General features: G+C 39.9%; 1 non-coding gene across 1 annotated transcript; it reads left to right on the top strand.

The window, feature by feature from the left end:
* Window positions 1-23,751: 23,751 nt before the first annotated feature.
* Window positions 23,752-23,859, top strand: LOC148549340 (small nucleolar RNA R71). The gene has a single exon (XR_015898158.1). It is a non-coding gene; the product is annotated as a small nucleolar RNA R71 (small nucleolar RNA).
* The last annotated feature ends 2,404 nt before the right edge of the window (window positions 23,860-26,263 follow it).

Below are 26,263 nucleotides of genomic sequence, written 5' to 3'. Positions count from 1 at the left end.
ACATTTTGATTGATTTCAAAAAGGGTTGAAATTGGCATGTTTTGGTTGATTTTGAAAATAGTTGAAAATGGCTTGTTTTGAAAATGGCACCTTGTGGTTTTGTATGAAAATATGGTTTTTAGGCATATTTTGACGGGACATAACTTGGACTACGGATCCCCATTTTGTACCAAACTTGTTTAGAAATGAAATTGGATCCGGGATGTCCATGCCGTTGGAAGAACGGGCGGAAAATAATTTAAAATGAGAAAGTTATGTCCGTCGGAAGATTGGGGGTTGAATTTGTAAATTCTGCAGCTTTTAACTTAGAAAATTTTTAGCAGAATGAATCTCCGCACGTAGGCGCACTTGGCGAGTACGCGTCATTCTTCAAGAAGACACCATCCACGCGTGCGCGTGGTGTGCACGGGCGCGTCGATGCGCTGCACCAAATGCCCAGCCATTTTCCTGAGAGTTGTGCCAGTTTTGTGCCTGGGGCACAAATGTACCCGCGCGTACTCACGGCTGACGCATACGCGTCGTTTGGCTATTTTTTCAATCCGCGCGTATCACGCTTGCGCGTCGATGAGTTTTGTGGCCATCCACGTGTGCGCGTGGAGTGCGCGTACGCGTGGCCCTGTTTTCATCCCAAAGTTGATTTTTGAGTTTTAAAAGCCAAATTTCATACTTCTAAGCCTCCGATCTCACCACTTGTGTCTTAAATCACTATGATATGCCTAGCAATGAGGAAAGGAGCTAGTGAATGTGGTAACTTGCAAGTGAAGCAAGGGAAAAACGAATGATCAATGAGGATCAAAGATGATTATGTGAGATGCGGAGGATGGCGGTGGAAGTGCTTGTTATGCCATGGGCCGAAGGACCAGAATTGTTAATGCATTGGCTGGTTATGGATTTAACCGTGAGCGGGATGGCTGGATTATTGCCGTGTTACGGCGGAGCCATGATTATGGCTAAGTATAAAAGCATATATGTTGTTGAATGAATTGTGATTGTTTGCACTTCCACTATCGGAGATGAGAGTTTCCCTGGGAGGAAGCAGTGGCTAGCCACCACGTGCTCCAGGTTGAGACTCGAAGCTCTTTTGATCCTATGTCGTCAGGGTGGCCGGGCACTGTGAAAGCCCCGGATGAGCTCACCCCCATAAATATTCACCAGTGAGGGTGATGGATATGGATCATGATTATGATCAAATTTGTATTGAGTATAACTCGAGTTGGGGAGACACGACAGAGGGACAGTCCAATGGTTAGCTACCAGGACTTGTCGGGTTGGCTCTATAACCGACAGATGATATCATCAGCCACTAGGGACAGGCATTCATCATATGCATACTATATGAATTGTTTGAGATTGCCTATTTGACTGCATATTACTTGCTAATTGTCTAAATGCCTTATCTGTTCCTATTTGTATATCTCTTGTTTGATTTAGTTGTGTTTACTACATTATACTCCTGCTGGTGGTTGGGAGGTCTGAAGGAATTGGAAAGGGAAGTATTAGTTAAACTAAAGGATCTTTAGTCAGATGCCCTTTTATGGTTTAGCTTGTTTATAAGCTTTGATTTTATCTGGAGGAAGTTCTAGGATTGCCTTCGGCTTTCCTCTATTATTACATGTTATATATGGGGAACTGTTACCATGCTGAGGACCTCTGGTTCTCACCCATGCGAATTTTGTGGTTTCCAGATGCAGGACGTGAGGTTTCTCGCTGAAGCATGCTGGATACTTCTGGATTAGTGAAGATCCTTTGTTCTCGGGACTCTGTTTTGGTTTTATGTTTTCTCTTAGATACTTTTATCTCCATTAAATAATACAAACTGTGATGACTCCTCTTATAGGAGGTTTTGGAGAATAGGTTCTCTGTTTTTATGTCCCTTTGGGTTTTCTTTTAGGGTTTCTTTATTTTATTATATGTATATATTGCTATGCTCGGACCGGTTATCTTCGCAGCCGGATTTTGAGTTTTGATATTCCCTTTTTGACACTCTTTCGTATATATATAATTTCGTGCTGGTTTATTCTTGTTCGCTACGTTATCAATCGGAGTGTTGCGCTTTTTGAGTTACGATTTTTTTTTTGTTTACCCCTTTTTCTACAAAGGCTCCTAGTTACAATCAATCATTCATACTATTATACGTACTAAATTTTTATTTTAGAGGTCGTAATACCTTGCCATCTCTGAATTATGACTTAAGCATAAGACTCTGTATGGTAGGGTGTTACATTATGGTATCAGAGCAGTTCGTTCCTGTAGAGCCTGAGGGACGGACTGACTATGCTTCTGTGCATTCTCTGTATGTGTGTTATGTGCTATTAGTATATCTGCTTGATATAATTGGCATAAACGTTCATGAGCATGCATCTGGGACTTTGAAGCACTAGACTCCCAATATTGAGACTGATCAACTTAATATCGATTATTTGGTGTGTATAGGAACCAGATGGCGCCTCGTGGACGCGGTAGAGGCCGTGGGAGAGGTCATACAAATGCTCGTGCGCCAGAGATTAACCCTACTGACCCGGTAAACTTTATGACTGCGTTGGAGAACATGGCTGCTGTTATGCAAGCCACTGCTGAGGCTCTTAGACAATAGATGAATAACCATAGCGACGACGGAAATGGAACTCAGGGACCAATAGAGATCAGAACTTTCGCTGTGTTGGTGAACAAGTGTAGGGTTGCTGAAGAGTGTGTGAAGAAGGCAGCTGCTGAGAGAGGGAGTCACAAGGGATCATTCCCACAGAACCGAGGGAAGAGCTTTGCACCTAGAGGTCCTCTTTTCAAGTGGGGAGGTTCTTTTAGGAGGCCCAACAACATCAACTCCCAAGGGAAAGGGTTTGGGAAGTAGCCACAGAATGAGCAAGCTTGTGCTAGGTTTGGAAGTCACCATCCGGGAGCCCTGTACATGGCCGGATGGGGTTTGTGCTATTTCTGTGGTAAGGCGGGACATAAGGTCCCAAACTATCTGGAGAAGAAAAAACAAGGTGCAGGGAAAGTACAGCAGACTGGTCGGGTGTTCACCACCTCAGTTATAGGTGCCAAGGGATCCGAGACACTTATCCGAGGTAACTGTGAAATGGCTGGTCAAACTTTAAATGCTTTATTTCATTCGGGAGCAACACGTTCATTTATTGCATTGGAAAAAGCTCATGAGTTAGGATTGAAGATTGTAGTCTTAGGCTATGACCTAAAGGTATATAATGCTACCCATGAAGCCATGGTAACTAGGCTAGGATGCCCGAAAGTTTCGTTTGGGTTCAAGCAGCGTGATTTTGTCCATAATTTAATCTGCTTGCTGATGATCGGTCTTGATCTTATCTTGGGATTGGACTGGTTATCTGAGGACCATGTCCTGCTTGATTGTTCTACAAAGTCGGTGTACTTTATGTCGGAAGATACAGAAGGGCCGGTCATGGTGAATAATTATTACTTGAATTCGATGATGGTGAACTGTTCCGGAATCAAATGTCAGGGTATCATGTTGTTAACCGCGGGTGTTTCGGGTGATGATCAAAGGTTGGAATAGATTCCGGTGGTGTGTGAGTTTCCAGAGGTGTTTCCTGATGATATTGATGAATTTCCACCTAACCGAGAGGTCGAGTTTGCTATTGAATTGGTGCTTTGGGTGGGACCAATCTCAAGTGCTCCTTATAGAATATCACCGTTAGAAATGGCCGAGCTAAAGTCTCAGTTAGAGGATTTGTTGGGTAAGAACTTTATCCGACCAAGTGTTTCCCCGTGGGGTGCTCCAGTGTTACTGGTAAAGAAGAAAGATGGGAGTATGCAGCTCTGTGTGGATTACAGGCAGCTGAATAAGGTCACGATAAAGAATAAGTACCCATTGCCTAGAATTGATGATCTCATGGATCAGTTACAAGGAGATGGGGTTTTCTCTAAGATCGATTTGCGATCTGGTTATCACCAGATAAGGGTGAGGGGTGAGGATATCCCTAAGACCGCTTTTAGGACTCGTTATGGTCATTACGAGTACACTGTAATGTCTTTTGGGTTGACGAATGCTCCTGCAGTGTTTATGGATTACCTGAATAGAGTGTTCCGTCTGTTTCTGGATAAATTCGTTGTTGTCTTCATTGACGACATACTGATTTACTCCAAGACTGAAGAAAAGCATACGGAACACTTGCGGACCGTGTTGCATATTTTAAAGGAGAAGAAACTCTATGCGAAACTGTCTAAGTGTGAGTTCTGGAAGAGTGAGGTGAAGTTTTTGGGTCACGTGGTGAGTAAGAAGAGAATAGCAGTACATCCAACTAAGGTGGAAGCTGTGATGGATTGGAAGCAACCAACCACAGTAACTGAGATAAGGAGTTTTCTGGGCTTAGCTGGCTATTACCGAAGGTTCATCAAAGGCTTTTCGCAATTAGCCTTGCTGTTGACAAAGTTAACTCGCAAAGACACTCCGTTTGTTTGGACTCCTGAGTGCGAGGAGAGCTTTCAGGCATTGAAGAAAAAGTTGACCACTGCACCTGTGTTGGTGTTACCCGAGCCGAACGAACCATTTGAGGTGTACTATGATGCCTCACTAAAGGGTCTAGGGTGCGTGCTGATGCAGCATCATAACGTGGTGGCGTATGCCTCACGCCAGTTGAGACCTCACGAAGTTAACGCACGATTTGGAACTCGCTGCGGTTGTGTTTGCCTTGAAGGTGTGGAGGCATTACCTCTATGGGGTTAAGTTCCAAGTCTTCTCCGATCACAAGAGCTTGAAATATCTCTTTGATCAGAAAGAGCTTAATATGAGGCAGAGAAGGTGGATGAAATTATTGAAGGACTACGACTTTGAGTTGAATTACCATCCGGGAAAGGCGAATGTATTGGCAGATGCGTTAAGTCGGAAGTCGTTATATGCGGCTTGGATGATGCTTCAAGAGGAGAAGTTGCTCAAGGGATTCGAGAGTCTGAAAATTGGTGCTCGAGAAGTATCTGGAACTTTGTGTTTGAGCCGATTAGAAATCTCAAGTGACTTTAAGTCCGAACTCCTAAAGGCTCATGAAAATGAGGTAGCGTTGTGGAAGGTGTTACTGGCTATCGAGCAAGGAAAACAGTGGAGAGTGTCGGAAGAAAAAGATGGGTTATGGAGATTCAAGGGTAGGACCATTGTGCCGGATGTTGGCACTTTGAGGCAAGATATCTTAACAGAGGCACACAAAAGCGGATTCTCCATTCACCCGGGAAGTACTAAGATGTACCATGATTTAAAGGCGATGTTTTGGTGGCCATGTGTGAAGAATGATGTGGCGGAATATGTTTCAAAGTGCTTAACTTGTCAAAAGGTAAATATTGAACATCAGAGACCTTCCGGGATGTTGCAACCTTTAAAGGTTCGCAATGGAAGTGGGAAAGTATTGCAATGGACTTTGTGCCAGGATTACCAAAGACTAGGATTGGTTTTGATGCTATCTGGGTGATTGTGAACTGACTGACAAAGTTAGCTCACTTTTTGCCCATTCGGATTACTTACACCCTTGAGGAGCTAGCACGGCTATACATAAAGGAAATTGTGAGACTTCATGGTGTACCTGCTACTACAATCTCTGATAGAGATCCTCGTTTCACTTCGAGGTTCTGGGGTGCATTTCAGAAAGCTTTTGGAACTCGATGAAGCTTGAGTACAGCTTACCATCCTCAAACAGATGGTCAATCCAAGAGGACGATCCAAACACTAGAGGATATGTTGAGAGCTTGTGTTTTGGACCAACCGGCGAGTTGGGATCGGTATATGCCGTTAGTGGAGTTTGCATACAATAATAGTTACCATGCGAGCATTGGAATGGCTCCGTATGAGGCCTTGTATAGGAGGAAATGTCAATCCCCGCTATGTTGGTATGAAGCTAGAGAGAAAGGCTTGTTGGGGCCGGAGATGACAGCTGAGATCACTGAACAAGTCAAGAAAATCCGAGATAGGATGCTTGCGGCGCAGAGTCGCCAGAAGAGTTACGCCGATCAGAGGCGGAAGCCCTTGGAATTTGAGGAAGGATATCATGTTTTCCTTAAGGTTACTCCAACCACAGGAGTAGGCAGGGCAATTAAAGCGAAGAAGTTGAATCCTCGATACATTGGTCCATTTCAGATCCTGGAGAGAATTGGACCGGTGGCGTATCGGATGGCTCTTCCACTTCATCTTTCGAACCTGCACGACGTGTTTCACGTGTCACAGCTTTGGAAGTACACTCATGATGCTAGCCATGTGTTAGAACCTAAATCGGTTCAGTTAAGAGAAGATTTGACGCTTCCAGTGGCTCCAGTCAGAATTGATGATACTAGTATCAAACGGTTGCGTGGAAAGGAGGTTTTATTAGTCAAAGTGGCTTGGAGTCGAGGCGGTGTTGAGGAACACACTTGGGAACTTGAGCCGGAGATGCGATCAGATTATCCGCACTTATTCTCAGGTAATTGAATTTGAATTTTGTGGGCAAAATTCTCAATTAGGTGGGTAGAATGTAAGACCCAATTAATTAATGGCTAATTAACCCATAAATGAGAATTTATTCTAGAAAGCCAAAAATGTGATTTTTATGGCTAAATATGATAGAGGAGATTGAGACGAGAATTTCGGTACTAATTTTATAGAAATCGGACCAAGATTGGACCGAACGGGCCAAACCGGGCCAACCGGACCCAAAGTGGGCCCTTGGCCCAACTAAATTAAACCTAATACACTCATTTCAACACTCTCTCTCTCCTCACTACACTCAAGAAACACGCTGAAATGGAGGCCATGGAGGGAAGAACACTCTCTCAAGTTCTTTCTCTCACTTGATCTTCAAACCACCATAATTTTTGATCTAGAGCCCCGATTGTCGCATCGTTTATGGCCACGTGTTCACCACAGAGAGCTCTACAAAACCCATACAACCAATCTTGAGGTAAGCCACGTTTTTCTCTTCGAATTTCCAGTCTTGTTTTTGAGTTTCATGAGCAAAAATATTGAGATTTTGGACTCTTTGATGTTATAGGACCCAACTCTCTTGAAGGAGAAGGTTAATCTTATCTCCTTGGACCTTGGGTGTGGTAAGATTCTCAACCCTAGTGTAATTTGTTGTTCTATGATGTTTGGGTATTGAGATGTTGTGTATGGGTATGATGATTGTGGCTTAGGTTGTGTATATGTGAATATTGGGGCTTTATTGAGACCTTGGAAAGTTGAAAAGAGATTTTTGGTGATAAAAATCTGTTCTTGGAGGTGTTGAGACCTAGAAGACTTGTGGACAAGTGGTTTGGAAGTGCTCCGGTTGAGCTTGGGAAATCGGCTAAGGTATGGTCTCAGTTTCTCGTATCTAATATGTAATGTGGTAGGAAATACTTAGGCTAGAGGCCCTAAGATAGGCATTGAATTGATGATGTTATTGAATGGTTGAGATATATGATGTGATCATATATGTGATTATGAATATTGATGCCTTGATTGTGTGATATATGAGAAAATGCATGTTGTGATATATGCTTGATGAATGATTGAGGTTGAATTGGTGGGTGGTACCATATTGATGGTGAGTATGATGATGATTATGTATAATGATGGTTGATTGGAAATGGTATTATTGGAAATTGGGATGAGAAAGGATGTATGACATGATATTGTGTTTGTCCTTTAGCCATTTGATTGAGAAGTGTTAAAATGGTTGGATGGTGGTTTTGGGAATTTTGGTAAAGTGTCAATGTGTGAGTTGAGGATGGCTTGATGTTGATTTTGGTACATTTTGATTGATTTCAAAAAGGTTTGAAATTGGCATGTTTTGGTTGATTTTGAAAATAGTTGAAAATGGCTTGTTTTGAAAATGGCACCTTGTGGTTTTGTATGAAAACATCATTTTTGGGCATATTTTGATGGGACATAACTTGGACTAAGAATCACTGTTTTGAACCAAACTTGTTTAGAAATGAAATTGGATCCGGGATGTCCATGCCGTTGGAAGAACGGGAGGAAAACGATTTAAAATGAGAAAGTTATGTCCGTCGGAAGATTGGGGGTTGAATCTGTAAATTCTGCAGCTTTTAAATTAGAAAATTTTTAGCAGAATGAACCTCCGCGCGTAGGCGCACTTGGCGCGTACGCGTCGTTCTTCAAGAAGGCACCATCCACGCATGCGCGTGGTGTGCGCGGGCGCGTCGATGCGCTGCACCACATGTCCAGCCATTTTCCCGATAGTTGTGCCAGTTTTGTGCCTAGGGCACAAATGTACCCGCGCGTACGCACGGCTGACGCATACGGGTCGTTTGGCTATTTTTTCAATCCGCGCATCCGCGCGTATGACGCTTGCGCGTCGATGAGTTTTGTGGCCATCCACGCTTGCGCGTGGAGTGCTCGTACGCGTGGCCCTGTTTTCATCCCAAAGTTGATTTTTGAGTTTTAAAAGCCAAATTTCATACTTCTAAGCCTCCGATCTCACCACTTGTGTCTTAAATCACTATGATATGCCTAGAAATGAGGAAAGGAGCTAGTGAATGTGGTAACTTGCGAGTGAAGCAAGGAAAAAATGATTGATTAATAAGGATCAAAGATGATTATGTGAGATGCGGAGGATGGCGGTGGAAGTGCTTGTTATGCCATAGGCCGAAGGGCCGAAATTGTTAATGAATTGGCTGGTTATGGATTTAACCGTGAGCCGGATGGCTGGATTATTGCCGTGTTACGACGGAGCCATGATTATGGCTAAGTATAAAAGCATATATGCTGTTGAATGAATTGTGATTGTTTGCACTTCCACTATCGGAGATGAGAGATTCCCTGGGAGGAAGCAGTGGCTAGCCACCACGTGCTCCAGGTTGAGACTCGAAGCTCTTTTGACCCTATGTCGTCAAGGTGGCCGGGCACTGTGAAAGTCTCGAATGAGCTCACCCCCATAAATTTTCACCAGTGAGGGTGATGGATATGGATCATGATTATGATCAAATATGTATTGAGTATAACTCAAGTTGGGGAGACACGACAGAGGGACAGTCCAATGGTTAGCTACCAGGACTTGTCGGGTTGGCTCTATAACCGACAGATGATATCATCAGCCACTAGGGACAGGCATTCATCATATGCATACTATATAAATTGTTTGAGATTTCCTATTTGACTGCATATTACTTGCTAATTGTCTAAATGCCTTATCTGTTCCTATTTGTATATCTCTTGTTTGATTTAGCTGTGTTTGCTACATTATACTCCTGCTGGTGGTTGGGAGGTCTGAAGGAATTGGAAAGGGAAGTATTAGTTAAATTGAAGGATCTTTAGTCAGATGCCCTTTTCTGGTTTAGCTTGTTTATAAGCTTTGATTTTATCTGGAGGAAGTTCTAGGATTACCTTCGGCTTTCCTCTATTATTACATGTTATATATAGGGAACTGTTACCATACTGGAGACCTCTGGTTCTCACCCATGCGGATTTTGTGATTTTCAGATGCACGACGTGAGGTTTCTCGCTGAAGCATGCTGGATACTTCTGGATTAGCGAAGATCCTTTGTTCTCGGGACTCTGTTTTGGTTTTATGTTTTCTCTTAGATACTTTTATCTCCATTAAAGAATACAAACTGTGATGACTCCTCTTATAGGAGGTTTTGGAGAATAGGTTCTCCGTTTTTATGTCCCTTTGAGTTTTCCTTTGGGTTTCTTTATTTTATTATATGTATATATTGCTATGCTCGGACCGGTTATCTTCGCAGCCAGATTTTAAGTTTTAATATTCCCGTTTTTGACACTCTTTCGTATATATATAATTTCGCGCTGGTTTATTCTTGTTCGCTACGTTATCGATCGAAGTGTTGCACTTTTCAAGTTACGATTTTTTTGTTTACCCCTTTTTCTACAAAGGCTCCTAGTTACAATCAATTATTCATACTACTATACGTACTAAATTTTTATTTTAGAGGTCGTAATACTTTGCCATCTCTGAATTATGACTTAAGCATAAGACTCTGTATGGTAGGGTGTTATAAAAATACTTAAGCACACCCAAACAAAGCAAACAAATGCAACATGATGCATGCCTGTCCTACTGGCCCTGAGCTCACATGTCGGTTAAATCGCCAGAGCCCGACACATCGAAGCTAACTCGGACATTGTCTCTAGGTTATGTATCCCCAAGAGGAACACAAACAAAGGAGAGTGTCTTTCCACATCGAATGAGTGTGCCTTTCCACATCGAAGGAGTGTGCCTTTCCACCTTACAACCAAAGAAAGGTGTGGGAGAAAACAATTCGAAGGAGAGTGTATTTTCACTTTTTCCACATCCATACCACGACAGGAGAAAGAATCCTTCATCCTCAACTTGCCAATTCCGTGACCAGGACAAACCACCGCTCTCACAACATCAATCATAATTCTTTTCTTAAATCAACTCAAGACAAAATAGGTTATTAAATTAGATCAAATTACCTTAAATCAAGGTTTATTAAATTAAATTCCATGACAAAGTCTCTGAACTTTAGGAGTGTGACAACCAATCTCATTACCGTTCAATCAAATACCCAAAACATAATCATTTTTGTAATTAATTAAACTAAATTCATTCTTTTGAAAAGCAAGGTAAACCCTCATTTTTACTCGACCAAAATCCCAAACTACATCAAAACCATTTAGAGTTTAAGATATTTTTAAAAGTCTCGAAATCCATTTCATTTTAATCAAACCAAGTTCTAAATACTTTAACTCCTCAAAACAAATTTCTTCAATTGAATAAATCAACCTCAACTTCTTTTCAAACTCGAAACTTTTTCTCAAAGACTCGAAAATCATTATTCTTAAATACTTATAAAAATTTTGATAGCATCTCCCTTAAAAGTCGTACTTTACCACCCTTTAAAAGTCCCATCCAAACATTTTTCAAATCCTTTCCAACAGGTTCAAAACAAAATTATTTCCCAAATAAACACAAAATTTATATTTTCAACTATCAATTCACTTTCAATGTCAAACCATTTTGAACACCAACCAATTTCAACATCCAATGCCAAATCAAGAAAATAACATAACAAAATGTCAATACCTAATCGATTCCAGTAAATCAAAAGGCTAATTTAACAATTACCAACTCAACAAAATCAAGCAATTAACCAAATTATACAACCTTCTAAAATAATCAAAATATCCATCAAGCAAGCAACTCCATTAATTCAAAATAGCTCAATTTAATGCATATGACTTACAAAAATATAAAAAATATATTTTTTTGCATTAATATCGACTTGTACCAATTCTTGAAACTAAAAAAAGTTTAAGAAAGCATTCCTACCTCGAATAGTCAAAACTCGAGAGCTATAAAATGCGCAAAAACACCTTTTTCTCTAGCCCGCAACAGCGGCATCCGCAACCACAGCTTCATCTTACTTCCGCAGCAACAATGGCAGCTTTGATCACAACATGAAAACACCATAACTTGACCCTACGTTACCAAAACATCAGAATCTTTAATCAAACCTAACAGAATGCTGATTTTCACGGGTTCCAAAACAAAACGCTTACTGTAATTGAGGAAAATCGACTGAACCGAACAACAGTGGCTCAAGCGGTGGTCCCAGCGGCCATGACGCCATTCCCAACATCCAACGGTATAACGGCACGGTTTGAACAGAACCAAGAGGAGTGGCAGCAACTCCAAGCAGTTCTGACGCGCTCTAGCAGCGGCGACTTCCTCCGGTGATGACCCAAGAATGGCGATAAGGGGAACAGCCCCCTCCTTCCTCGCTTCCATCACGTTTTCTACCCCCTTCGACTTCAGGCTCGATGGCGGTTCGGCTCCACGGGCGGCTGCTTCAATTGACGGTAGTAGTGGTGACATGCATGACGACGACATGCCTCGATGGTTGTAACACCCTAATTATCCTAAGCTTTACCTCACGTCGTAAAGCAAAGGTTAACCAGAGATTACGACAGTTCTATAACTCATACATATAATATATAGAAAGAATAATATAATCTAGAAGCCCGATGAAAGATATAGCTCAAAAACAGGATCTGAAAAGTGCAAAACATACTAACAAAGCTTCTAACTTAAAACACAAGGTACAGATAAGATATATCAAAAGATGGTAGTATAATATCATAAGAATCTAGCCACGGCTCGCGGAGTTTAAGCCGGCTAGCCATATACAAGTATACAGAACCATATAGAAACATGACAGTTTAAAAACAGCTTATACAAGTTTTTCTCTCATAATACAAGCCTCTAGGCAAAGACAAAATACAAAAGGATAGATGTATAAACAAGATAAACCCAAAAAGACTCCAAAAGAATCCAAGATCCTCCGCTTCTGTCACCATCCAAAGCAACTCACCGAGGTGGGTTGCGACCTGCATCTGAAAAACACAACAGAAATATGGTATGAGAACCGGAGATTCTCAGTATGGTAACAGAGCCCAGTGATGTAGGATATAGGACCCCGGGACGCCAAAGACAATCCTAGACTCCATATCCATCACAAGAATTCAATCTTAAAGCATTCTAAACCAAATAAGCATAATTATATAAAACCTTAACATAAATAAACCGGGTACTACATCTTAGGGGAGTTTCTAATCTAAACCAACACCGCTGTCCTACAACCTTCACTAGCCTATCCTCCATACGATCCTATCGCCTCCGTCTTCCGAACCTCCTCAATCCCAGTAGAAAGCACAATTATATACAATGCAAGTAAAACACAAGTAGGAGCATAATAAGCAATTAATTCAAGTAGCAATTAGACATGTTATACAAATAGGCAAACAATCTCAAGTCGGCAAAGCATACAAATAGATAGAAAATGCACATGATGAATGCCTGTCCTACTGGCTGTGATATCACATTGTCGGTTCAACTGCCAACCTGACACATCTCCATGGAGATGTTGCCCTTCAGAATCATGGTGTGGGAACCCCCGAGATATAGTACTCGGATCACTATCCAAGGTTTCGAGCCAGTACGCTCTGATGATCCGAAGGGATGCGAGCAGGATCTATTGCCACCGGCCTCACATCTAAGCGCAAGTGGGACGAACCACTGCCCTTACGCTGCCGTCGCTACCTCGATAGGCAGGATCCAACCTCGGCCCCTGCCGGGCGCATAACGTCTCATAATCTCAATGAAAAGTAGTGCATTGGTTTTCAAAAACATTTTTAATACAAGATGCATCCATCACTTCATTCAGAGTCCGACTCTTTTCAACCACTGTTCATTCACATTTCAGTTCCGAACTCAACAGTTCCTTAATCCTCATCTCATTCATCAACCATTCACCACATAATATTAAACCACCTTCAGTACGCCAGAAACCTAGGCCTCCGTTTTCTAAATTTTTCCAAATAATATCGTCTAAGACCCTTAAAATCCTTTCCCTTTTTCAAGTATCCAAAAATATGCCCAAAAGTCTTTAAAAGGTGTTATAGAAGCTTACAACCTTGTTGGGGAGGTAGAATAGTTGAAAACAAAGCAAAATTTGAGAAACATGGCGTGTGCGTCCGCACCGGGGTGTGCGTGCGCACGCCCAGGAAAATTTTTAAAAGTGTGCGTACGCACATGGGTGTGCGTATGCACAGGTACCAAAACTTTCAAAATCTGTTCACCCTCACAACCTGTGCCAGCGCCCCCCAACAAACTGGCCTCCCCAACGTATGCGTGTGCACAAGTCTGTGCGTACCCACAGGTTGCAATTTTCCATTGGTGTGTGCGCGCACAAGCTGTGCCAGTGCTGCAAGTAGATTGCCTGCCTCTGCGTGTGCGGACGCAAAGGTCTGTACGTGTGCACAGGTCACAATTTTCACAGAGTGTGCATGCACACAAGGCTGTGCGTACGCACATACCAGAAAACACAGAATTCTGTAACATTGCAGAATTTTAGATTTTCAACACCAATTTTGAATGATCATAACTTCCTCTACAAAATTCCAAATTTCACAAACTTTATATCGATTTAAAGGGTTTTCAAAGATCTTTAATTCTAAACAAATTTCACCCAATTTTGAGAACTGAGGCAAAAGTTATGATCAGATAAAGTTCACCAAAAAACAACTTTTACCCAAAATCACAATTCCCACAATTCCTTTATAAAACACAACCAAGACCAAACCAAACCATTCCAAACTCCAATTCTCATCAAAATCAACACCCTATGAGATATTACACCAAGCTTACCACATATTTCTTCACTTTATCTCATCCTCAATTGCAACATTAATATATTACATATAATCAAACCTCATTAGCATTTTTCCAACTTCATTACCAATCAATCAACATCAATATCACATTTATCAACACAATTCACTCCTCCACTCCACAAATCATTCATCCTCATCACATCACTATCAATCATCAATATCAACTCAAAAATCATCATTTCATCAAACATCATCATACAATAACATCCAACAATTCATCAACCATTCAAATCCAATACTATCCTATGGGTCACTAGCCTAAGTGTCCATGAATATTATATACTACGTAGAGAAAACCAAAACCATACCTTGGCTGATTTCTAATATGCCCTTAACTCAAAATTGAGCACCAAAAGAGCTTTCAACCAAAATCCAACCACCAATGCAACTCCAACAAGCACCAACAAGCTCCAAACTCACAATAATCAAGCTATATACATATAAATCACCACAAATCAACCTAGGGTTCCAATTAAACATAATGTCATAAGGGTTTAATGTTTCTTACCTTTTCCAACAGATTTGATACCAAGAATCCAATGCTAAGCAAGGATTAGAGCAAACCTAATCATCCAAAATCACAAAAACTCATTTAACCCAAAGCCCTAAACACCCAAAATTTTGAAGAGAGAAACTGAGAGAATTTCGAGCTTACCTTGCTAGTTTCTTATATGGGTTTTGTAGAGCTCTTCACAAGAAATGCGTAGCCGCAAACAGTGCAGCGATCGGAGCTCTATAGCTCAAGATATCGCGAAAAGAAGATTGAAGTGAATAGTGTTTTCTTCTTCCTATTCTCCCATTTCTCTTTTCTGGTGTGTGTGTGTGTGTGTGTGTGTGTGTGTGTGTGTGTGTGTGTGTGTGTGTGTGTGTGTGTGTGTTTAATGGTGTTGTGGCTGCATGGGTACATTAAATGAACCCTTATATATGTTGGGCTTGGGCCCAACTTGGGCCCAATCCAACCCGTTAGCGTTTTTATCCCATTTGGTCCAACTTCGGGCCAAACCTTTAAAAGTAATGCCCGGTTTTCAACTTCTAATATTTTTCTATGGTTTTTGACGGTTTTCACTTTTTCTCGTGCGGTGCTGGGCAGACTTGAACCGGCTCAACCGGTTCAACTACCGATTCACAGTTTTTTACGATTTTTCACAGAAAACACATTTTCTGACTCAGAAAGACCCACTGAGTCCAAAAATCACCTTTAAATCCTCAAGTTCTCACTCTAACTTTTTGGAATCTACTTTTGGCAATTAATCACTTAATTAACCGGTTAATTAGTTGCGGTTCTTACAATGGTGGTGGCGACGGCGCATGAAGACAGCCCCTCCAACTCGCGCAATCTAATAGTGAGGAGTATTACGAAGACTTCCATATACTGAATAATAAAATATGAGCCTTTGTAAAACTCGAGACCGTAAAAATGATTCTTTTAATACTAACCCTCTTTACAAGATACAATATTAATGGAGAGGGAAAAAATAATAACTAACTAATATAACAACAAAATCGTATATGCAAAACAAGATTAAACTCTTTGTAAGTTTTTTCATCGATTCCTGAAAAGATAAAGCTGTAGGGGTGAGAATCTAACCACATGGTCTCACCACAAATTTTCAGAATTGTCATAAGATATTTTTAAAAAAAAAACTATTTTCAAACACAGTGATCATCGCTTGTCTTATGAATTCTTTTGAAAACCAACGGTTTAACATTCAAAAATCCAAAACCTTTTCAAAAGAAATTAGTTAATCATCCAAAATCCGAAACCCTTTTTTTTCTTATAAGAAAAAAAATCTTAAAAGTTTCCTACATTGTATGAATGACCAATCTATTCCAAGCATAGGTTCATTAAATCTATGCTGAACCAGCTTGATTTTTCATAGTAACTAAACCTCGATTAGAAACCAATCACGGCCCCCAACCCATCACATAATCAATCAATACTGTCATCGACTCATCACTAATCAAACTAAAAACAACCCTTAGTGCCTCCTCCACTCGACAGAGAGATATCTCAGAAACAAACACAGGCAAAACAGATAAAGAAAACACAGGTACAGATAGCAGTTACAGCAATTAGCTCAGATAGCAGTTAATAATAGTTAAACAATTAGGCAAATCAAAACAAATTCAAACTCAAACAAACCATACAAATGTATAGGATGCATGCCTGCCCTACGGCTGATGATATCATCTGTCAGTTATATAGTCAAACCCGACATGTCCTGGTAGCTAACCTTGGATAGAAACACCCATCGCGGAGTAAGTGGGTCTGAGCCATAACCCCCTTGTTACTACCCGCTTAACCTAGAGCAAGTGGAATAAACCACTACTGCTGCTACTACCCAGGCGGGTGTTTAAAAACTCAAATTGGAGAAGTGGAATAAACCACTACTACTGCTACTGCCCAGGCGTCACAGTCCCTGACTCGGAGCAACTGAGACGAACCACTACTGCTGCTACTGCCCAGGTATCTCAATCAAATTAATTTTTATTTTCAAATTCATTATCAATATCATTCAATTCATTCAAAATCATACTTTGAAATCAATCCTCATCGTCCTTCATTCAAATTCAATTGTCATCACTTATCATTATCACAATCATCCCATTACGCCTCCCATTCCGTTCATCAATAATTCAAACTCAAAACATAGTTCACTCTTTTTTAAATAAATCAAATTCAAAACATAATAATTTTCTTAATAACTCAAAATCAAATCACATATTCCTTAAATCCAAATCTTTCTAAAAAAACACTTCAAACGAAACCTCCCATTTTTATAAAAATTTTGACATCTCCTCTAAAATTCGGACCATGCCACCCTTCAAGGATCCCAGCCAAACAATTTATCAAACTCTTTTCAAATCATTTCTAAAAGCAGACCAATTCCAATATTTCAAACCATTTTCAATTCTCAAAAATTATTTTCGATAAATCAAACAAACCAAATCCAATATCTCAAATCATTTTCAACTCTCAATATCATTTCCAATAAATCAAACTCATTTTCAATATCAAAATATTTCCAAATCTTAAGAAAATCAATTCGGTAACTGCCAATTTAACAAAATCAATCAATAACCCAAAACATTCGATCTTCTCAAATAATCAATAATTCAACCAAACAAACAATTACAATCATCTAGAGCAACTCAATCCAATCCATAAGACTCACGAAATTATAAAAATACATTTTTCACATCAATATCTATTTATAACAATTCTGCGATATAAAATAAGTTTTAAGAAAACCCCAACCTCGAATAGTCGAAACCTGAAAGCTATACATCGCATCAAAAACCCTTTTTCTCGGCCCGCAACAGTCGTGCATGAAATTGTGATCTCTGGTAATGGCTCCAAAAACTTGGTGCTCTAATCTCAATTCATAATTTGTCACAACTTCGATACAACTAACCAGCAAGTGCACTGGGTCGTCCAAGTAATAAACCTTACGTGAGTAAGGGTCGATCCCACGGAGATTGTCGGCTTGAAGCAAGCTATGGTCACCTTGTAAATCTCAGTCAGGCGGATATAAAATAGTTATGGAGTTTTTGAAAATAAATAATAAAAGAAGGATAGAAATACTTATGTAAATCATTGGTGAGAATTTCAGATAAGCGCATAGAGATGCTTTCGTTCCTCTGAACCTCTGCTTTTCTGCTACCTTCATCCAATCAATCCTACTCCTTTCCATGGCTGGCTTTATGCAAGGGCATCACCGTTGTCAATGGTTACATCCCCTCCTCTTGTGAAAATGGTCCAAATGCTCTGTCACAGCACGGCTAATCATCTGAGGTTCTCGATCATACTGGAATAGGATTCACCCTCCTTTTGCGTCTGTCACTACGCCCAGCACTCGCGAGTTTGAAGCTCGTCACACTCATTCAATCCCTGAATCCCACTCGGAATGCCACAGACAAGGTTTAGACTTTCTGGATTCTCATGAATGCCGCCATCAATCTAGCTTACACCACGAAAATTCTGATTAAGAGATCTAAGAGATACTCATTCAATCTAAGGTAGAACGGAAGTGGTTGTCAGGCACGCGTTCATAGCAAATGATGATGATTGTCACGTTCATCACATTCAGGTTGAAGTGCGAATGAATATCTTAGAAGCAGAACAAGTTGAGTTGAATAGAAAAACAGTAGTACTTTGCATTAATCTTTGAGGAACAGCAGAGCTCCACACCTTAATCTATGGAGTGCAGAAACTCTACCGTATGAAGATACATAAGTGAATAGAGGGTAGGCATGGCCGAGTGGCCAGCCCCCAAACATGATCAATAGATCAAAAGATAATCCAAAGATGTCTAATACAGTAGTAAAAAGTCCTATTTATAATAAACTAGCTACTAGGGTTTACAGAAGTAAGTAAATGATGCATAAATCCACTTCCGGGGCCCACTTGGTGTGTACTTGGGCTGAGCTTGAAGTCTACACGTGGAGAGGTCATTCTTGGAGTTGAACGCCAGCTTTTGTGCCATTTTGGGCGTTGAACTCCACTTTGCAACTTGTTTCTGGCGCTGGACGCCAGAATTGGGCAGAGAGCTGGCGTTGAACGCCGGTTTGCGTCATCTAAACTTGAGCAAAGTATGGACTATTATATATTTCTGGAAAGCCATGGATGTCTACTTTCCAACGCATTTGGAAGCGTGCCATTTTGAGTTCTGTAGCTCCAGAAAATTTATTTTGAGTGCAGGGAGGTCAGAATCCAACAGCATCAGCAGTCCTTCTTCAACCTCTGAATCTGATTTTTGCTCAAGTCCCTCAATTTCAGCCAGAAAATACCTGAAATCACAGAAAAACACACAAACTCATAGTAAAGTCCAGAAATGTGAATTTAACATAAAAACTAATGAAAACATCCCTAAAAGTAACCAGATTCTACTAAAAACATACTAAAAACAATGCCAAAAAGCGTATAAATTATCCGCTCATCACAACACCAAACTTAAATTGTTGCTTGTCCCCAAGCAACTGAAAATCAAATAGGATAAAAAGAAGAGAATATACTATAAATTCCAAACTATCAATGAAATATAGCTCCAATCAGATGAGCGGGACTTGTAGCTTTTTGCCTCTTGAATAGTTTTGGCATCTCACTTTATCCATTGAGGTTCAGAATGATTGGCATCTATAGGAACTCAGAGTTCAGATAGTGTTATTGATTCTCCTAGTTCAGTATGATGATTCTTGAATACAGCTATTTTATGAGTCTTGGCCGTGGCCCTAAGCACTTTGTTTTCCAGTATTACCACCGGATACATAAATGCCACAGACACATAATTGGGTGAACCTTTTCAGATTGTGACTCAGCTTTGCTAAAGTCCCCAATTAGAGGTGTCCAGGGTTCTTAAGCACACTCTTTTTTTGCTTTGGACCTTGACTTTAACCGCTTAGTCTCAAGTTTTCACTTGACACCTTCACGCCACAAGCACATGGTTAGAGACAGCTTGGTTTAGCCGCTTAGACCAGGATTTTATTCCTTTAGGCCCTCCTATCCACTGATGCTCAAAGCCTTGGGATCCTTTTTATTTGCCCTTGCCTTTTGGTTTTAAGGGTTATTGGCTTTTTGCTCTTGCCTCTTGGTTTTAAGAGCTTTGGCTTTTTCTGCTTGCTTTTTCTTTTTCTTTCTATTTTTTTTTCGCCTTTTTTTTTTTGCAAGCTTTGTTCTTTGCTGCTTTTTATTGCTTCAAGAATCATTTTCATGATTTTTCAGATTATCAAATAACATGTCTCCTTGTCATCATTCTTTCAAGAGCCAACATATTTAACATTCTTAAACAACAACTTTAAAAGACATATGCACTGTTCAAGCATTCATTCAGAAAACAAGAAGCATTATCACCACATCAATATAATTAAACTAAGTTCAAGGATAAATTTGAAACTCATGTACTTCCTATTCTTTTGAATTAAAACATTTTTCATTTAAGAGAGGTGATGGATTCATAGGACATTCATAACTTTAAGACAAAGTTACTAACTACTAATGATCATGTAATGAAGACACAGACATGGATAAGCACTTAACATAGAAAACGAAAAACAGAGAAAGTAAGAACAAGGAATGAATCCACCTTAGTGATGGTGGCGTTTCCTTCTTGAGGAACCAATGATGTCCTTGAGCTCTTCTATGTCTCTTCCTTATCTTTGTTGCTCCTCCCTCATTGCTTTTTGATCTTCTCTTATTTCATGAAGGATGATGGAGTGTTCTTGATGTTCCACCCTTAGTTGTCCCATGTTGGAACTTAATTCTCCTAGGGAGGTGTTGATTTGCTCCCAATAGTTTTGTGGAGGAAAATGCATTTGAGGCATCTCCGGGATCTCATGATGATGAGCTTTCTGCGCCTCTTGAGCTCCATGAATGGGCTCTCTTGCTTGCTCCATCTTTTTCTTAGTGATGGGCTTCTCTTCCTCAATGTGAATGTCTCCTTCTATGAAAGCTCCAGCTGAGTAACATAGATGGCAAATAAGATGAGGAAAAGCTAGCCTTGCCCCAGGGGAGGGCTTTTCGGCTATTTTGTAGAGTTCAAGGGAGATGACTTCATGAACTTCTACTTCCTCTCCAATCATGATGCTATGGATCATGATGGCCCGATCCACAGTAACTTCGGATCGGTTGCTAGTGGGGATGATGGAGCGTTGTATGAACTCTAACCATCCTCTAGCTACAGGCTTGAGGTCCAGTCTTCTTAGTTGAACCGGCTTGCCTTTGGATTTCATGTCGGATCTCCGGATACTCATTTCTCTTGAGTTTGAAAGGGACCTCGGGGATCACCTTCTTCTTGGCCACAACATCATAGAAGTGGTCTTGATGGGCTTTGGAGATGAATCTTTCCATCTCCCATGACTCGGAGATGGAAGCTTTTGTCTTCCCTTTCCCTTTTCTAGAGGATTCTCCGGTCTTGGGTGCCATCAATGGTAATGGAAAAACAAAAAGCTTATGCTTTTACCACACCAAACTTAGAATATTGCTCGCCCTCGAGCAAGAGAAGAAAGAATAGATGAAGAAGAAGAAGAAAATATGGAGAGGAGGGGGGAGGTGTGTTTCGGCCAAGAAGAGAAAGGAGGGGTGTGTTGTGAGAAAATGAGGAAGAATGGAGGGGTATATATAGGGAAGGGAGGGGGGGTAAGTTCGGCCATTTAGGGTGGGTTTGGGTGGGAACTTGATTTTGAATTTTGAAGGTAGGTGGAGTTTATGAGGTAGGTTTATGGGGAAGAGTGGATGGATGTGAGTGGTGAAGAGGTGATGGGGAAGAGAGATTGAGGTGATTGGTGAAGGGTTTTGGGGAAGAGTGTTTATGGGATTGTGTGAAAGAGGGGTGAGAAGAAGTGACTGGAGGTAGGTGGGGATCCTGTGGAGTCCACAGATCCTGAGGTAATCCTGTGAGGTCCACAGATCCTGAGGTGTTCAAGAATTTACAACCTTGCACCAAATTAGGCATTCAAAATGCTCTTGCACACAACTCTGGGCGTTCAGCGCCAGATTGGTGCTTGTTCTGGGCGTTGAACGTCCATTTGTTGCCCATTTCTGGCATTGAACGCCAGAACAATGCTTGTTCTGGGCGTTCAGCGCCAGCTCTTCTCCAGGGTGCATTTCTGGCGTTCAAACGCCCAGATGCTGCCCATTTCTGGCGTTCAGCGCCAGAACCATGCTCTGTTCTGGCGTTGAACGCCCAAAACATGCTTCTTACTGGCGTTTAAACGCCAGTAAGGTCTTCCTCCATGGTGTGATTTTTCTTCTGCTGTTTTTGATTCCGTTTTCAATTTTTATATTTATTTTATGACTCCACATGATCATGAACCTAATAAAACATGAAAAAACAATGAAAATTAGATAAATAAACATTGGGTTGCCTCCCAACAAGCGCTTCTTTAATGTCAATAGCTTGACAGTGGACTCTCATGGAGCTTCACAGATGTGCAGAGCTTTGTTGAGACCTCCCAACACCAAACTTAGAGTTTGGATATGGGGGTTTGACACCAAACTTAGAGTTTGGTTGTGGCCTCCCAACACCAAACTTAAAGTTTGACTGTGGGGGCTTTGTTTGACTCTGCTTTGAGAGAAGCTTTTTATGCTTCCTCTCCATGGATGCAGAGAGAGACCCTTGAGTTGTAAACACAAGGTTGTCCTCATTTATTTGAAGGATTAACTCTCCTCTGTCCACATCAATCACAGCTCTTGCTGTGGTTAGGAAGGGTCTTCCAAGGATGATGAATTCATCCTCATCCTTCCCAGTGTCTAGGACTATGAAATCAGCAGGGATGTAAAGGCTTTCAACCTTTACTAACACGTCCTCTGCTTGTCCATAAGCCTGTTTTCTTGAATTATCTGCCATCTCTAATGAGATTTTAGTGGCTTGCACCTCATAGATTCCCAGTTTCTCTATTACAGAGAGGGGCATGAGGTTTATTCCTGAACCAAGGTCACACAGAGCATTAAAGATCATGGTGCCTATGGTACAAGGTATTAAGAACTTTCCAGGATCCTGTTTCTTCTGAGGCAATGTCAGTTGATCCAGATCACTTAGTTCATTGGTGAACAAGGGAGGTTCATCTTCCCAAGTTTCAATGCCAAATAGTTTGGCATTCAACTTCATGATTGCACCAAGGTACTTGGTAACTTGCTCTTCAGTAACATCCTCATTCTCTTCAGAAGAGGAATACTCATCAGAGCTCATGAATGGCATAAGGAGGTTTAATGGAATCTCTATGGTCTCTAGATGAGCCTCAGAGTCCTTTGGTTCCTCAGAGGGAAACTCCTTATTGATCACTGGACGTCTCAGGAGGTCTTCCTCCTTGGGATTCACGTCCTCTCCTTCCCTTATAGGTTTGGCCATGGTGATCAATTCAATGGCCTTGCACTCTCCTTTTGGATTCTCTTCTGTATTGCTTGGGAGAGTACTAGGAGAGATTTCAGTGATCCTTTTACTCAGCTGGCCCACTTGTGCCTCCAAATTTCTAATGGAGGACCTTGTTTCATTCATGAAACTTACAGTGGCCTTAGATAAATCAGAGACTAAGTTTGCTAATTTAGAGGTATTTTGTTCAGAGTTCTCTGTCTGTTGCTGAGTGGATGATGGAAAAGGTTTACTATTGTTAAACCTGTATCTTCCACCATTATTAAAGCCTTGTTGAGGCTTTTGTTGATCCTTCCATGAGAGATTTGGATGATTTCTCCATGATGGATTATAGGTGTTTCCATAAGGTTCACCTAAGTAATTCACCTCTGCTATTGCAGGGTTTTCAGGATCATAAGCTTCTTCTTCAGAAGATGCCTCTTGAGTACTGTTGGATGCAGCTTGCATTCCATTCAGACTCTGAGAAATCATATTGACTTGCTGAGTCAATATTTTGTTCTGAGCCAATATGGCATTCAGAGTATCAATTTCAAGAACTCCTTTCTTCATAGGCGTCCCATTACTCATAGGATTCCTCTCAGAAGTGTACATGAACTGGTTATTAGCAACCATGTCAATGAGTTCTTGAGCTTCTGCAGGCGTTTTCTTTAGGTGAATGGATCCACCTGCAGAAGTATCCAATGACATCTTTGATAGCTCAGATAAACCATCATAGAATATATCCAGGATGGTCCATTCTGAAAGCATGTCAGAAGGACACTTTTTGGTCAGCTGCTTGTATCTTTCCCAAGCTTCATAGAGGGATTCACCTTCTTTCTGTCTGAAGGTTTGAACATCCACTCTAAGCTTGCTCAGCTTTTGAGGAGGAAAGAACTTGGCTAAGAAAGTCGTGACCAACTTATCCCAAGAGTTCAGGCTGTCTTTGGGTTGAGAGTTCAACCACACTCTAGCTCTGTCTCTTACAGCAAAAGGGAAAAGCATGAGCCTGTAGACTTCAGGATCTACTCCATTAGTCTTAACAGTATCACAGATCTGCAAGAATTCAGTTAAGAACTGAAAAGGATCTTCAGATGGAAGTCCATGAAACTTGCAGTTCTGCTGCATCAGAGAAACTAGCTGAGGTTTCAGCTTAAAATTGTTTGCTCCAATGGCAGGAATGGAGATGCTTCTTCCATGTAAATTGGAATTAGGTGCAGTAAAGTCACCAAGCATTCTCCTTGCATTATTGTTGTTGGGTTCGGCTGCCATCTCCTTTACTTGTTCGAAATTTTCAATAAGGTTGTCTCTGGATTGTTGTAATTTAGCTTCTCTTAGTTTCTTCTTCAGAGTCCTTTCAGGTTCTGGATCAGCTTCAACAAGAATGCCTTTTTCCTTGTTCCTGCTCATAAGAAAGAGAACAAGAAAAGAAGAGGAATCCTCTATGTCACAGTAAAGAGGTTCCTTATTGTTAGTAGAAGAAGAAAAGGAATAGGGGTGAAGAAGAATGAAGAATCCAAACACAAAGGTAAGGATAGGAGCAGTGATGTGAGATGAAGAGAAGTGTTAGTAGATGAATAAATAATTAGAAGGAGATGAGGGAGAAGGATTTTCGAAAATTGTTTTTGAAAAAAAGGGTTAGTGATTTTCGAAAATAGTTTTTGAAAAAGGTTAGTAATTTTCAAAAATTAAAATAATTAGTTAATTAAAAAGAATTTTTGAAAAAGAGGGAAGATATTTTCGAAAATTAGAGAGAGAGAGTTAGTTAGGTAGTTTTGAAAAAGATAAGAAACAAACAAAAAGTTAGTTAGTTAGTTGAAACAAATTTTGAAAAGATAAGTTAGGAAGTTAGAAAAGATATTTTGAAATCAAATTTTTGAAAAAGATAAGATAAGAAGATACTTTTGAAAAGATATAATTGAAATTAGTTTTGAAAAAGATTTGATTTTTAAAATCACAATTAATGACTTGATTCACAAGAAATCACAAGATATGATTCTAGAACTCAAAGTTTGAATCTTTCTTAACAAGCAAGTAACAAACTTGAAATTTTTGAATCAACACATTAATTGATGATGTTATTTTCGAAAATTATGAGATAAAATTAAGAAAAAGATTTTTGAAAAATATTTTTATAATTTTCGAAAATAACTAAGAAAAATGAAAAAGATTTGATTTTTGAAAAAGGTTTTGAAAAAGATAAGATTTTAAAATTGAAAATTTGATTTGACTCATAAAAACAACTAGATTTTAAAAATTTTTGAAAAAGTCAAATCTAATTTTCGAAATTTTAAGAGAGAAACAGGGAAAGATTTTTTTTTTTTTGATTTTTTGAATTTTTATGATGAGAGAGAAAAACACTAAAAATGCTCAATGCATGAAAATTTTAGATCAAAACAATGAATGCATGCAAGAATGCTATGAATGTCAAGATGAACACCAAGAACACTTTGAAGATCATGATGAACATCAAGAACATATTTTTGAAAAATTTTTAATGCAAAGAAAACATGCAAGACACCAAACTTAGAAATCTTTCATGTTCAGACACTATGAATGCAAAAATGCATATGAAAAACAAGAAAAGACACAAAACAAGAAAACATCAAGATCAAACAAGAGGACTTACCAAGAACAACTTGAAGATCATGAAGAACACTATGAATGCATGATTTTTCGAAAAATGCAAGATGAACATGCAATTGACACCAAACTTTAAATCTGACTCAAGACTCAAACAAGAAACATGAAATATTTTTTATTTTTATGATTTTATGATTTTTTTTGTATTTTCTTTTAATTTTTTTCAAAAATCATTTTGAAAAAAGAAAAATAAGGATTCCAAAATTTTTAATATGAATTCCAGGAATCTTATGTTCTTTAGTCTAAAGCTCCAATCAAAGAGTCAGACATGGCTTAATAGCCAGCCAAGCTTTAGTATGTAATCCAGACATGACACGCCTGACATACCCTATTCAAAAGAATTAGACATGGCTTTACAGCCAGCCAGGCTTCAACATGCTTCATGAAACACTAGAATTCATTCTTAAAAATTCTGAAGAAAAAAATATATTTTTTTGAAAACATTTTTATTTTAAAAAAAAAAAATTTTTTCGAAAACAAAGAAGAAAATTTTTGAAGATTTTTGAAACATTTTTTGAAAATAAAACAAAAAGAAAATTACCTAATCTGAGCAACAAGATGAACCGTCAGTTGTCCAAACTCGAACAATCTCCGGCAACGGCGCCAAAAACTTGGTGCACGAAATTGTGATCTC

The sequence above is a fragment of the Arachis ipaensis genome, chromosome B8 (assembly GCF_059453495.1).
Source record: "Arachis ipaensis isolate K30076 ecotype BB chromosome B8, ASM5945349v1, whole genome shotgun sequence".
NCBI lineage: Eukaryota > Viridiplantae > Streptophyta > Magnoliopsida > Fabales > Fabaceae > Arachis > Arachis ipaensis.
This window is presented reverse-complemented; position numbering and strand designations above follow the sequence as displayed.